This window comes from Elephantulus edwardii, unplaced genomic scaffold (assembly GCF_000299155.1).
Source record: "Elephantulus edwardii isolate Elephantulus edwardi_28Jun2011 unplaced genomic scaffold, EleEdw1.0 scaffold00176, whole genome shotgun sequence".
Lineage (NCBI taxonomy): Eukaryota > Metazoa > Chordata > Mammalia > Macroscelidea > Macroscelididae > Elephantulus > Elephantulus edwardii.
In genome coordinates, this window is record NW_006399926.1 from 1,942,746 (window position 1) to 1,956,351 (window position 13,606).

At 40.4% G+C, this 13,606-nt stretch overlaps 1 pseudogene; it reads right to left on the reverse strand.

The window, feature by feature from the left end:
* Positions 1–5,262: 5,262 nt before the first annotated feature.
* On the reverse strand, positions 5,263–8,051 carry LOC102858280 (annotated as a pseudogene).
* Between the last annotated feature and the right edge of the window lie 5,555 nt (positions 8,052–13,606).

A 13,606-nucleotide genomic window follows, 5' to 3' on the forward strand; every position in this document is an offset into this window, starting at 1 on the left:
TCCCAATTTTGAACCATGCAGTGTTTCCTTGCTCTGTTCTGATGACTGCCTCTTTGTTCAAGTATAGGCACGATCAAGTGTTCTGGTATTCCCATTCTTCTCAGAGTAAGCCACAGTTTGCTATGATCCACACAGTCAAACACCTTTGCTTAGTCAATGAAACACAGATATACATTCCTCTGGTATGCCCTGCATTCAGCTAAGATCCATCTAACATTAGCTACAATATCCCTAGTACCACGACCCCTTCTAAACCCAGCCTGGACCTCTGGCAGTTCTCTGCTGATATGCTGTTCCAGTAGTTTTTGGATAATCATCAGTAGAATCTTGCTTGCATGTGAAATCAATGATATTGTTCTATAGTTTCCCCACTCTGTTGGGTCACCCTTCTTTGGGACCAAAATGGATGTCAGAAGAGACTCTGAAAATTGCACTGGAGCACAGAGAAGCCAAAGCAGAAGGAAGAATTCAAGATACTAAAGAGTTGAAAAGAAGATTTCAAAAGGCAATACGGGATGACAAAGTAAAATATTACAATAAATGTGCAAGGAGTTGGAGTCAGAAAATCAAAAGGGTCGAAATCACTCAGCATTTCTTTTTTTTTTTTGTTCAGCATTTCTTAAGCTCAAACCTTGAGTTGCTATAATCAAGGATGCTTTAGGCAGAATATTAAATGATCCAGGAAGTATTAAAAGAAGATGGAAAGAATATACTAAGTCACTTCATGAAACAACATATGAGCAAGAGCATATGGTGATGAAGGGAGAAGTTCAAGCTGCTTTGAAGGAAATAGCAAAAAATAAGGCCCCAGGAATGGTATACCAATTGACATATTTCAGCTAACAGATGCTGACCTGGATGTGCTCACCAAGTTGTGCCGAGGAATCTGGAGAACAACCACTCGGCCAACTGACTGGAAGAGAGCTCTACAATGCAGCAGGGCTAGAACACCAGGAAACAAGGATAAAGGAGAGTCAAACAGAAGATTTCAAAGGGCATTTCAAGACAAAACAAAGACTTATAATAAAGTATACAAAGGCCTGGAGTTAGAAAAGAAAAAAGGAAAAATATGCTCAGCATTCCTCAAGCTGAAAGAACGAAAGAACAATTTTAAGATTCAAGCTGTAAAATATCGAATGATACAGGAAGCATCAAAAAAAGATGGGAGGAATACACCGGAATATTATACCAAAAACAAATAAACAAACAAACAAACTGGTTGAGGCTCAACCATTAAAGAAGGTATCATATGATCAGGAGCCAATAATGATACTAAAAGAAGTTCAAGCTGCACTGAAGGCATTAGCAAAGAATAAGTCTCTATAACTTTTCAATCTATACGCAGAACAGATCATTTGGGAGGCTGGACATTATGAGGAGGAATGTGACATCAGGACTGGAGGTAGGCTCATCAACAACCTGCACTATGCAGATGACACGACCTTGTTCACCCAGACTGAAGAAAACTTGAAGTACTTACTGTAGAAGATCAAGGACTGCAGCTTTCAATAGGGATTGAAGCTCAACATCAAGAAAACAAAGAGTCTTAAAAAAATAAAATAAAGGAAGGAAGAAAGAAAGAAAACAAAGATTCTCACCACTGGAGCAATTGGCAGTATCATGAATAATAGACAGAGCAGAGATCGAGATTGTTAACAATTTCAGCTTTCTTGGCTCCACAGTCAATACTCTTGGAACCAACAGTTAGGAGATCAAAAGTCGAATTGCATTGCAAAAATCTGCTGTCAGAGATCTCTCCAGAGTGCTAAACAGCAACAATATCAGTCTAGAATTCGAGGTGCACCAGATCCAGGCCATAGTCTTCTCAGTCACTTGTTATGCATCAGGGAGCTGGACAATGACTAAGGATGACAGAAAAAGAATTGATTCCTTTAAATTGTGGCACTGGAGAAGAGTACTGAACATATCACAGACTGCCAAGAAAACAAACACATCTGTCCTGGAGAGGGTGGAATCAATTTGCTTTTTGGAGGCAAGTATTTTGAAATTCTATTTCACATATTTTGGTCATGTTACTAGACGGGATTAGTCTAGCTCACATACTTTGGGTATGTTGCTAGATGGGATGAGTCCTCAGAAAAGGGCATAATGCTTGGAAGAGTGGAGGGACAGCACAGGGGAGGGAGCCTCTGAACGAGATGGATTGACATAGTAACTGTCAAAGTGGGGTAGGTGTGCTGGAAGCAGTGAGATTGTCTCAGGATAGGGTAGGGTTCAGAGCTATGGTGCATAGGGTCACTATAAGTGGCAGGCAACTCAACAGCACATGACAATAACATTCATTGTCCAAATTTCAGATGAACAGGAACCAACTGAAAATACTTTGTCTTGTATCAGATACACCATAATCGTTAAACTGACATCCATCTTCTTTAGTATAAAAGAGAGGTCCTTGACAGCAGATTTCCCCAATGTAACACATCTTTTATTTTTGTTTTTTTCCAGAAAAATTTAACAAGTTTACTTATAATTGTTAGCCAAGGTTTGTTATGATCCACAGAGTCAAATGTCTTTGCATAAACCATAAAAAGGCATTCTTCTGGTATTCTTTCCTTTCAGCCAGGATCCATCAGAACAAGTTATAGCTAGTATTGAAAAGAATGGGACCACCAGAGCATTTAACTGCTCATGCAAAACCTATACGTAGACCAAGAGGTCTATGCAAAAAAGAACAAGGGAACACTGGTGTTGTTGTTGTTGTTATTGTTATGTGCCTTTGAGTCACTTGCAATTCATAGCAACCCTATGTACAATAATAGCTCTGAACTCTTCTTTATCTTGAGCCAAACTTATTGTCTCTGACACGCCTACCTTTCCACCCACTGACCCCAGTCACTGAGTCAATCCATCTCATTGAAGGTCTTCCTCTCTTGCACTGTCCCTCCACACTCCCAAGCATGATGTCCCTCTCCAAGGACTGGTCCCTCCTTGCAACATGCCCAAAGTATGTCACACTGAGCTTCAGAATCCTAGCCTCCAAGGAGCAATCTGGTTTCACCCTCTCCAGAACAAACCGGTTTGTTCTCCTAGCAGTCTATGATATATTCAATACTCTTCACAAGCATCACAACATCAAAATCCTCCTTCTATTATCCCTAGTCATTGTCCAGCTTTCTGATGCATAGTAAGTAGTTGTGAAGACCATGGTCTGTTTCATGCAGACCTTAGTTTCCAGACAGACATCGTTGCTCTTCAGCACTCTGGAAAGGTTCCTGACAGCAGACTTTCCCAGTGCAATTCATCTTTTGATTTCCTGGTTGCTGGTACCAAGAGTGCTGATTGTGGAGCCAAGCAAGCTGAAGCTGTTAACAATCTCAGTCTTCACTGTCTATCATGACGCTGCCAATCAGCCCAGTGGTGAGAATCTTCATGGTTTAAAATTAAGAAGGGAATCTGTCAGGGTTGTAGTCCCTCTCCACACCTTTCCAATCTGTATACTAAGAAAATTATTTGAAAAGCTAGAATGTGGCATCAAGATCAGAGGAAGACTCACCAATAACCTGCAATATGCAATGACACAACCTTGCTTGCAAATTAACGAAGACTTGAAGCACTTGTTACAGAAGATCAGTTAATCCAGCCTTCAATATGGATTGCATCACAATGTCAAGAAAACGAAAATTCTTACCAGTGGCCTGTCAGGCATCATCATGATGAATGGAGAAAAGATTGAAACTGTCAAAACTTTATCTTACTTGAATCCACAATCAACACTCATGGTACTAGCAATCAGGAAATCAGGAGACATAATGCACTATGAAAGTCTACAGTTAGGGACTTCTCGAAATTATTCAAGAGGAATGATGTCAGTTCAAAGACTACAGCGTGTCTAATTCAGGCTGTGGTCTTTCCGATCACTTGCTATACATCTGATAGTTGGACAATGAGTAAGGATGATAGAAAAATTATTTGTCTTTGAGCTGTGGTGTTTCAGAAGAGTACTGAACATCCCATGGATTGCAATAAGAACAAACATGTATGTCTTGGGAAAAGTGTAGCCAGAGTGCTCCTTGGAGGCAAAGAAGATAAAGCTTCGACTCATATACTTTAGGCATGTTGCTAGTAGCAGCATGGAGAGGGACATGATGCTCAGAAAGGCTGGGGGTTGGCAAAAGAGAGGAAAACCATCAACCAGGTGGATTGACAGAGACTGTTACAATGAGCTGTAGTGTGTCAGGAAGTGTGAGGATGGCACAGGATAGGAGGGGGTTCATATCTGTCGTTCATAAGGTCATTATGGGTCACACTTGAGAGCACCTCATAACCCCAACAAAACCTTATAGTTGTTATAAAGTTGAACTGCTGAAACTTGTTCACAGAACCATTTTTTAAATTTGCTTTATGTCCCCACATTTATATTGGAAATTCACACACAAATGAAAATGGTAAAACTGGGTTCAATAATGTATACTGCACTGAAACAGAGGAGGGAGAGAACTGTTTAAAAGAGAGATATAACTGGGTATTTCTGTCATCACAGGAGACTAGAGCGAGGGCTACATGGTGGAGGGGACCTGGGGGAGGGTTTGTAAAACAATGAAAGAATCTTTTCTTTTACTTTTCCATAATTTTTGGACTCATGTACTTAGAACTTGTTAGTAAAATTTGTGTCTTCTAGGTTGCAACACCCCCATGATACATCTTCAAGGATATGAACATGTACAGCCAAGCACAATCAATAAGAGTGCATCTAAATTCCAAAATCAATCTCCATAATAGTCTATGTGTTTCCTACTGCCAAAGGGGCCCTTTAGAGTAGTGAGAGAAGATCTTCACCCTGAAACCCACAGCGTCCCTTTTCAGCAGGAAGTAGCTAAGAGAATACGCCATCCCCTTTTCCTTATGACTCAGGGTGAAGTCTCTCTCAGGGAGGAGTGATAGGGAATGGCAAAGGACACACTGACAAAAAAGATTAATCAGAACTGGCTTTGACAAGCACTGTGGCATTTGGACAAGAACAAACTGGGAGGAGGGTAGAGAGAATAGTGCAACAATGAATGAGTGGAAGCCCAAAATCTCTGTAAATGTTTATGAAAATTAATAAAATATAATTATAGGGGAAAAAATGGTGAAACTGTGAATCCCTGATTTCTGGCCCCTATTTCCCTTCACAACCATACATACTTAGGTACCTTTTAAACCAACAGAAAAAAATTAATGCTCAAGAACTACCAAAATCAGGAAGAAGAGTTGTTTTGTTTGTTTTTAAAACAATGAAATGTTTCCCAACACAGTGAATTCTTAAGCACGTTCTCCACGTAAGCTGTGTGTTAGTTGGATGTCTCCTGGCATAACAGTTACACGTTTGGCATGGACAGCACACACGCTGGTGTCTTCAAAATGAACAAATACGGTATAAGACCACTATTGTTAAAACAGAAGGGTAATCAGTAAGACATATGGATATCCAAAGAGAGAAGGAAGAGGACACCGGGTGCTAGGGTGAGAAGGGGAGAAAGTCTCAGGGTCACAGAGCTTGGTGGATGGAGGGAAGGGGTAAAAAAAAATCCAAACAATGTACATAAATGAAACACAATATAAACAAATTACTGTATGCAAATCAGTGAAAAAATTGAGAGAAAAAAAAAGACCAACCAGATAGGCTTCACTTGCCTCCTGCAAAGCACCAATAGCTGCGCTCTGAAACCGCAGATCTCTTTCGAAATCCTGAACAATTACACGCTGGAAGGGAAGTTTTTGAAGTTCGAGGAACTTCTGAGAAAGCCTAATTTCAGAGCTCCACAGTACCAGGCCTGCAATGGTCAGGGTTCTTCGACTCCTCCAGTAGAGGGCGCACTCTGGCAAACGGCTTTTGTAGCCAGTTGCTTCTCAGATGCTCTTCCACCAGATGATTTGGGGCAGTCAAATATTTGCAGGAGCCTCTTAACTTACTCCCCTTCGTCTGCTGGAGCTCAGCGAGCGAGCTAGAGGCAGCGCAGGCCTTGAAGAGCGATGGCAGTGTGGCAAAGAACACCATTTTTTTGATTTCTTGACTGATGATATCATGGGTATTGATTGTGAATCCAAATAAAATTACACTGTTGACAAAGCCAATGTTTTCTCCATCTATCATGATGCTGCCTCTTGGTCCAATGATGAGGGTTTATGTTTTCGTGATGTTGAGACGTAATCTATACTGAAATCTGTAGTCTTTGATCTTCTGCAGTAGTTGTTTCAAGTCTTCTTCACTTTCTGCAAGCAAGGTGTCTCATCTGCATAATGCATGTTGTTCATGAGTCTTTCTCGAATCTTGATGTCACATTCTTCTTCATAGAAGAGTGAATAGGTATGAAGAAAGGATATAACACTGACAACACACATTTCTTGATCTGAAGCTCAACATCGAGAAAACAAATATTCTGACCACTGGGCCAATTGGCAGCATCATGATAGATGGTGAAGAGACTGAGATTGTTAACAGCTTCATCTTACTTGGTTCCAAAAACAGCAGCACTCTTGGTATCAGTAGCTAGGAAATCAAAAGACAAATTACATTGGGAAAATCTGCTGTCAGAGACCTCTCCAGAGTGCTGGAGAGCAATGATGTTAGTCTAGAGACTAAGGTGCACTTGATCCAAGCCATGGTCTTTGCAATTACTTGCCATGCATTAGAAAGCTGGACAATTACTAAGGGTGATATAAAGAGAAACAATGCCTTTTAGTTGTGGTGCTGGAGAAGTCTTGAACTTAGCATGGACTGCTAGAACAAACAGGTTCATCCTACAGAGGGTGTAACCATGTTGCTCCTTGGAGGCAAGGATTCTGAAGCTCCATCTGACATACTTTGGGCATGTTTCTAGGAACGACCAGTCCTTGTAGAAGGACATCATACTTGGATGGGTGGAGGGACAGTGCAGGAGATAAAGACCCAGGATGAGACAGAGACTCAGTGAGTGTGGTAATGGGTGTGCTGTAGACAATGGAACTGGCTCAAGATAGAGCAGGGTTCAAAGTTGTTCTACATAGGGTCGCTAAGAATTGCAAGTGACTCAACGGCACGTAACAACAACAACAACAACAGTATCTCCTTGTTCTGTTTGAACAAGTGCTTCTTGGTCTGTGTATAGGTGTCACATGAGTAAAAAGTTCTGAGACGCCCATTCTTCTCAATGTTATCTAGAATTTGCTCTGACCCACACAGTCAAATGACTTGCAAAAATCAATAAAAAAGCAAGTAAACATCTTTCTGATATTCTCTGCATCATCCAAGATTCATCTGACATGAACAATAATGTCCCTCATCCCATGAAGACTTCTGATTCCAGATGAATTTTGGGCAATTTCCTGTTGATGCACTGTTTGGCTGTTTTTAAATAATCTTCACCAAGATTTTGCTGCATATTAATGATATCATGGATTTTTTGCCTCCTTAATAGGGTCTAATGATCACCTTTTGGGGGTGTTAATGCAATCAAGATGCATTAATAATAATTGGTGGTTCCCCAGTGGCCCCATCAAACTGTCTCTTGCTTCAACATTGTCTGAACAGAACATAGCTGGCGACTCCCCAGCTCAGCCTCCAACTACCCTCCAACTTCATTTCCAAGCATAACCTCTGGACCCTCTCAGTTGTCTCCTAGTTTCTGGACCAGTTACCACAGTTTGGGGGTTTGTTTTTTGGTGTGTTTTTGTTTGTTTGGTTGTTTTTTTGTTAGCCCCAAATCCTCTACCAACTATGAGATCTCAGATCCATCAGAATTACTCCACCAAAGTAGAGGCCGGTGTCAACTGTCTGGTCAACCTGAATATGTGGGCCTTCTACATTTACCTCTCTCTGGGATTTTATTTTGACCACGATAATGTGGCCTTGGAAGGTGCTGGGCACTTCTTCCGCTGAGCTGGCAAAGGGGAAGCTTGAGAGTGCTAAAGGTTCTCTTGAAGGTACAAAACCAGTGAGGCGGTGTGTCCTCTTCCAAGATACACAAAAGCCATCCCATTACGGGCAGGGTAAAACCCTGGGTGCCAAGGAAGCAGCCCTGGCCTCGGAGAAGAACCTGAACCAGGCCCTTCTGGATCTGCACACCATGCATTCTGCCCATACAGACCCCATCTCTGTGACTTTCTGGAAACCATTTCCTGGATGAGGAAGTGAAACTGCTAATGAAGATAGGTGACCATCTGAACAACATTAGAACCCTGGGAAGCCCCCAGGCTGGTTTGGGCAAGGCTCTCTTTGAGCAACTCACCCTCAAGCATGACTAGGGGTCTGGGAGGACCTGCACGGGACACCTTTGCATCCCCCTGCCATCACCAGCAAATTTCTCTTTCCCACCCTGGGGTGGAATCTTATCCATCCAGAAGCCCTTCTCCCAAGCCTTGGACCAAATGGAAACAATAAAGCTTTTTGCCACAGCTTAAAAAAAAAAGGTGACTGGAATGCAAATGTTGTAAGCAAGGAAGAAAGACTGTTGTTAGGTGCCATAGAGTACAACTCACAGAAACTCTATGAACACAAGATCTGAAGCTTGTTGTATCTGTGCCATCTTCACAATCTCTGACACACTCAAGCCCATTGCTGCTGTCACTGTGACAATACAATTGGTTGAGGGTCTTCCTCTCCTTCACCATACCTCCATCTTCCCAAGCACGATGTCCTCCAAGGAATAATCTCTCCTAGCAACATGCCAAATCTCTTCCTGTGCAATTTACTGTTTCTGCCAGCTGAAGAGTCAGGTATGGGTTCATCATCTTTGCCTTTAAGGTGCACTGTGGCTGTACTTTTTCCAGGATGTAAATGTCATTTTGTCAGTTCATGGGATATTAAGCACTCTTCTCCAACACCATGTTCAAAAGCATCAAATCTTCTACTGTCTTCCTTATTCACTGTCCAGCTCTCAGACGCATAGCAAGTAACCGAAAATATCATGAACTGAATCAGGCACGTCTTAGTTCTCAAAATGACAACAATGATACTCAATAATTTAGAGAGGTCCCTGACTACAGACTTTCTCAGTGCAACATATCTCCTGATCTTCTGACTGCTGGTACCAAGAGTATTGATGGAGGATTCAAGTTAAGACAAAATTGTTGACAGTCTCAGTCTTTTCTCCATCTATCATGATGTTGCCTATCAGTCCAGTGGTGAGCATTTTTGTTTTCTTGACATTACAATACAATCCATATTGAAGACCGCAGTGTTTAACCTTCTGCACCAAGTTCTTCAAGTCCTACTCACTTTCAGCCAGCAAGGCTGTGTCATCTGCATAAGGAAGATTACTGATGAGTCTTCCTCCAATCTGATGCCACATTTTTCTTCATAGAGTACAGCTTCTTGAATAATTTGCTCAGCATACAGATTAAATAGGTATGGAGAAAGGATACAACTCTGATGCACATCTTTCCTTATTTTAAACCATGCAGTATTCTCTTGTGCTATTTGCACAATAGCCTCTTGGTCTAGCTATAGGTTTCGCATGAGCACAATTAAGTGTTCTGGAATTCCCATTCTTCTTAATCTTAGCACAATTTATTATGATCCACACAGTCAAATACCTTAGTATATCAATAAAAACACAAACAGACATTCTCTGGTATTCTTTGCTTTAATCCAGGATCCATCTGACATCTGAGTGATATCTCTGAGCCATGGCTCTTCTAAATCCAACGTGAATGTCTGGCAGCTCCCTTGTCTACATATGTAGTGGGTATGCCCAAGGCTACATCTGTCATTTGAAACATATCAATTGGTATCCCATCTATTCCTGAAGCCTTACTTTTTGCCAATGTCTTCATTGCAGTTTTAATTTCTCCCTTCATTATCATTGGCTCTTGATCATATAGTACTTACTGAAATATTTCAGGGTCAGCCAATTATTTTTGGTACTGTTACTCTGTGTATTCCCTCCATCTTCTTTTGGTGTTTCTACAACTTGAGGCTTGAATTTGTTTTTAAATTATTTTTTTAAAAAATTCTTGTTATTTTTTTGTGTATGTGTACCATTGAATTGGATCTGACTGGTACAGGACTGAGGAGATTGCCCCTCCTTCTCCAGCAGAGCATCTGGTGGATATGAACTGAGTGCCTTCGGGATTGCAGTGTAGCTTCTTGCCACTAGGCCACAAGATCTACCTATGGTTTTCAATTCTTTCAACTTGAGAAATGATGAGTGAGTTCTTGTTATTCTCCAATTGTAGGTCTTTGCACATTCTGTTATAGTAGTTTGTTTTGTCTTCCCAAGCTGTCTTTTGAAATCTTTCGTTCGGCTCTTTTATTTCAGCATCTCTTCCCTTTGTTTTGGCTTCTCGAAGCTCTAGTGAAATCTTCAGGCATCCATTTTGGTCTTTTCTTTCTCCTCTGTCTTTTTAGGGACAATTTGCTCTCTTCATGGATGATATCCTTAATAATATCTCCCAAATCATCTGTTGCGGAAGAAGGACTGGTAGTTGGAAAACTATGGCCTTTGGTGGCAAATATGAGTCTAGAAATGAATAGATATAATTCTGCATAATCAATTATTTATTCATTGCATATAACTTTTTAAAAACATAAATATTGATTATATACATGAATCTTAACTTGACAGACTACACAGAAATATAAATTTTAAAACAAAAGAAATGGAAAAAATATTTAGAAAAGGGAAAGACTTGAAGAATAAATTTAAGCCTCAAGTTGCAATACTAATTTGACCCAGAAATTCCACTACTAGGAAAGAAACCAGAGCCACAACACAAACAGATGTGTGCACACCCATGCTTATTGCTCTGTTATTCACAATAGCAAAGAGATGGAAGCAACACAAGTGTCCATCAACAGACAAATGGATAGGAAAATGATGGTACATTTACAAAATGGAATATTATGCAGCACTGAAAAATAATGAACTTGTAAAACATTACACAACATGGGTAAAACTGGAGGACATTATGCTATGTTAAATATCTGTCACAAAAGGACAACTACTGCATAACACCACTGTTATAAAATAGGACTGACATGGGGGGCTTGTGGGGAGAACAGTAAGAGTGGATAGATACAGAACAGTGCATTGGAGCAGATGAGGGGAATAATGGTGCAAAAAGAATATATAATTAGGTATTATATGTATGAAAACAATCTGAAACAAGAGGTGCATTGCAAAGTGGACTAGGGAAACAGGGGGAAGAGGGTGTGGAGAAACTGGAACCCTTATTCACTGTTGGTGGATGTGTAAAATGGTGCAACCACTGTGGAAGCTGGTATGGCACTTTTTCAAAAAGTTGCAAATAAGGGAGCTCTGATGGCCTAGTGGCAAGAAGCTGCTGCACTGCAATTCCAGAGGTACACAGTTCAAATCCACCAGATGCTCTGCTGGAGAAGGAGGAATAATCTCCTCCTGTACCAGTCAGATCCAATTTGACGGTATACACACCAAAAAAAAAGGTGCAAATAGAGATACCATTTGACCCAGCAATTCCACTACTGGGAATACACCCCAAAGAGACAATAACTGCCACCCAAGCAGATATATGCACACCCATTTTTATCGCAGCTTTGTTCACAATAGCAAAGAGTTGGAAACAACCTAAGTGCCCATCAAAAAATGAATGGATAGAGAAGCTGTAGTATATCCACACAATGGAATACTACGCTGCATTGAAAAACAAGGAACTCATGCAATATTATTCAAAATGGGTGACCCTGGAAGACATTATGCTGAGTTAAGTATCTCAGTCACAAAGGAAAATTACTGCATGGTGCCACTGTTGTAAAACAGGCCTGACATTGGGGTTGGGGAGAGACTGAGAAAGATGGTTCAGTAAGGTATACTGCATTGAAACAGATGAGGGAGAAAGCTGTTTAAAAGGGATATGTTATTCAGTGTTTTTGTCATGACAGTAATCCAGAGTGAGGGCTGTATAGTGGAGTGGACCTGGGGGAGGGATTGTAAAACAACAAAAGAATTTTTCTTTTATTTTTTGAAGAGGGTAGTGTACTGGGATGGAGGGCGGGGAGGGGAGAAAAGTGCAACAATGAATGAATGGAAGTCCAAAGTCTCTGTAAATTTTCATTGAAATTAATAATAAATTTTTTAAAATAAATAAATTTTTAAAAAAAAAAGCCAACATTGAAGGTCATTTTGCAGCTAAAGCACCAATAAAGAGACTTAAGAGTTGGGGAAACACCACCCACCCTCAGAAAAAGCTGTTGCATCAGAACCAGAAGAAGATGAAAAAGCCTTCAAAATTAGTGAAGTGGCTCTAGTTGAATGAGATTATGATGATGAGAACACCTCAAAACCAGAGCAAAAATGCATGAAGACTGAGGACAATGATGACTCTTTAGAAATATCGGAGGATCTTGATGTCCCTACAGATTTAGATTTCTTTGTGCCAAAAGCTGGTTTATTCTGTCCAATTTGTTCCCTTTTCTATTCAGATGAAAAGGCAATGACAAGTCACTGCAAGAACACATGTCATAAACAAAATACAGAGAAGTTCATGGCCAAGAAAAGAAAGGAAAAGGAACACGAGACTGAAGAAAGAAGCTTTAGGTGACTGAGGGGGAAAGAAGAAAAAAATCCATTAGAAGTTCATTTAGGGTCCAGGTATTTGTGTATTTTGTTGTTACTTAATTTTTAACTTTTGTTTCAGCAGATATTAATGTTGTACAAATTTCTGATTGCCCTTGATGTAGACAGAGTGATGGAGAAAGTATGATGGGTTTGATTTTTATATCAAATCATCAGACATGCATAAATAACTTTGGGAAGTATTAAAATAAATGTTCCTACTGTATATTTGGTCTGTTCCACAATCAGCACCTGGCCTGGTTTTCACAGCTGATATTGAGCTTCTCCAGTGATTCTTGCCACAGATGTGATCATATGCAAGTTCAAGCTGAAGCTGAAGAAAATAAAATCAAATCCACAGGAACCAAAATTTGACCTTATGTTTATCCCATAGGAATTTCAAAACCATCTCGGGAACAGGGTTGAGAACTTGAACAGCTATGAACAAAGACCAAATGAGTTGTGGAGGATATCAAGAATATCGTCCAATGGCCAACAAGCACATGAAGAAATGTTCAAAATCCCTAGATGCAAATCAAAACAATTATGAGATATCATCTCACTCCAGTCAGAATAGCAAAATTTAACAGAACAGCAAGAAACAAATGCTGGCGAGGTTGTGGAGAAACTGGAACCCTTATTCACTGTTGGTGGGAGTGTAAAATGGTGCAACCACTGTGGAAGGTGGTATGGCGCCTTCTCAAAAAGTTCAAATACCATTTGACCCAGCAATTCCACTACTGCGAATATATACCAAAGAGACCATAACTGACATCCAAGAAGATCTATGCACACCCATCTTTATCGCGGCTCTGTTCACAATAGCAAGGAGTTGGAAACAACCCAGGTGCCCATCAACAAACGAATGGATAGAGAAGCTGTAGTATATTCACACAATGGAATACTACGCTGCATTGAAAAACAAGGAACTCATGCAATATTATTCAAAATGGTTGACTCTGAAAAACATTATGCTAAGTGGAATATTTCAGTCGAAAAAGGACAAATATTGCATGGTGCCACTGTTGTAAAATGGGATTGATATCAGGGTTGGGGTAAGACTGAGAAAAACTGGATAAATTGTGTATACTGCA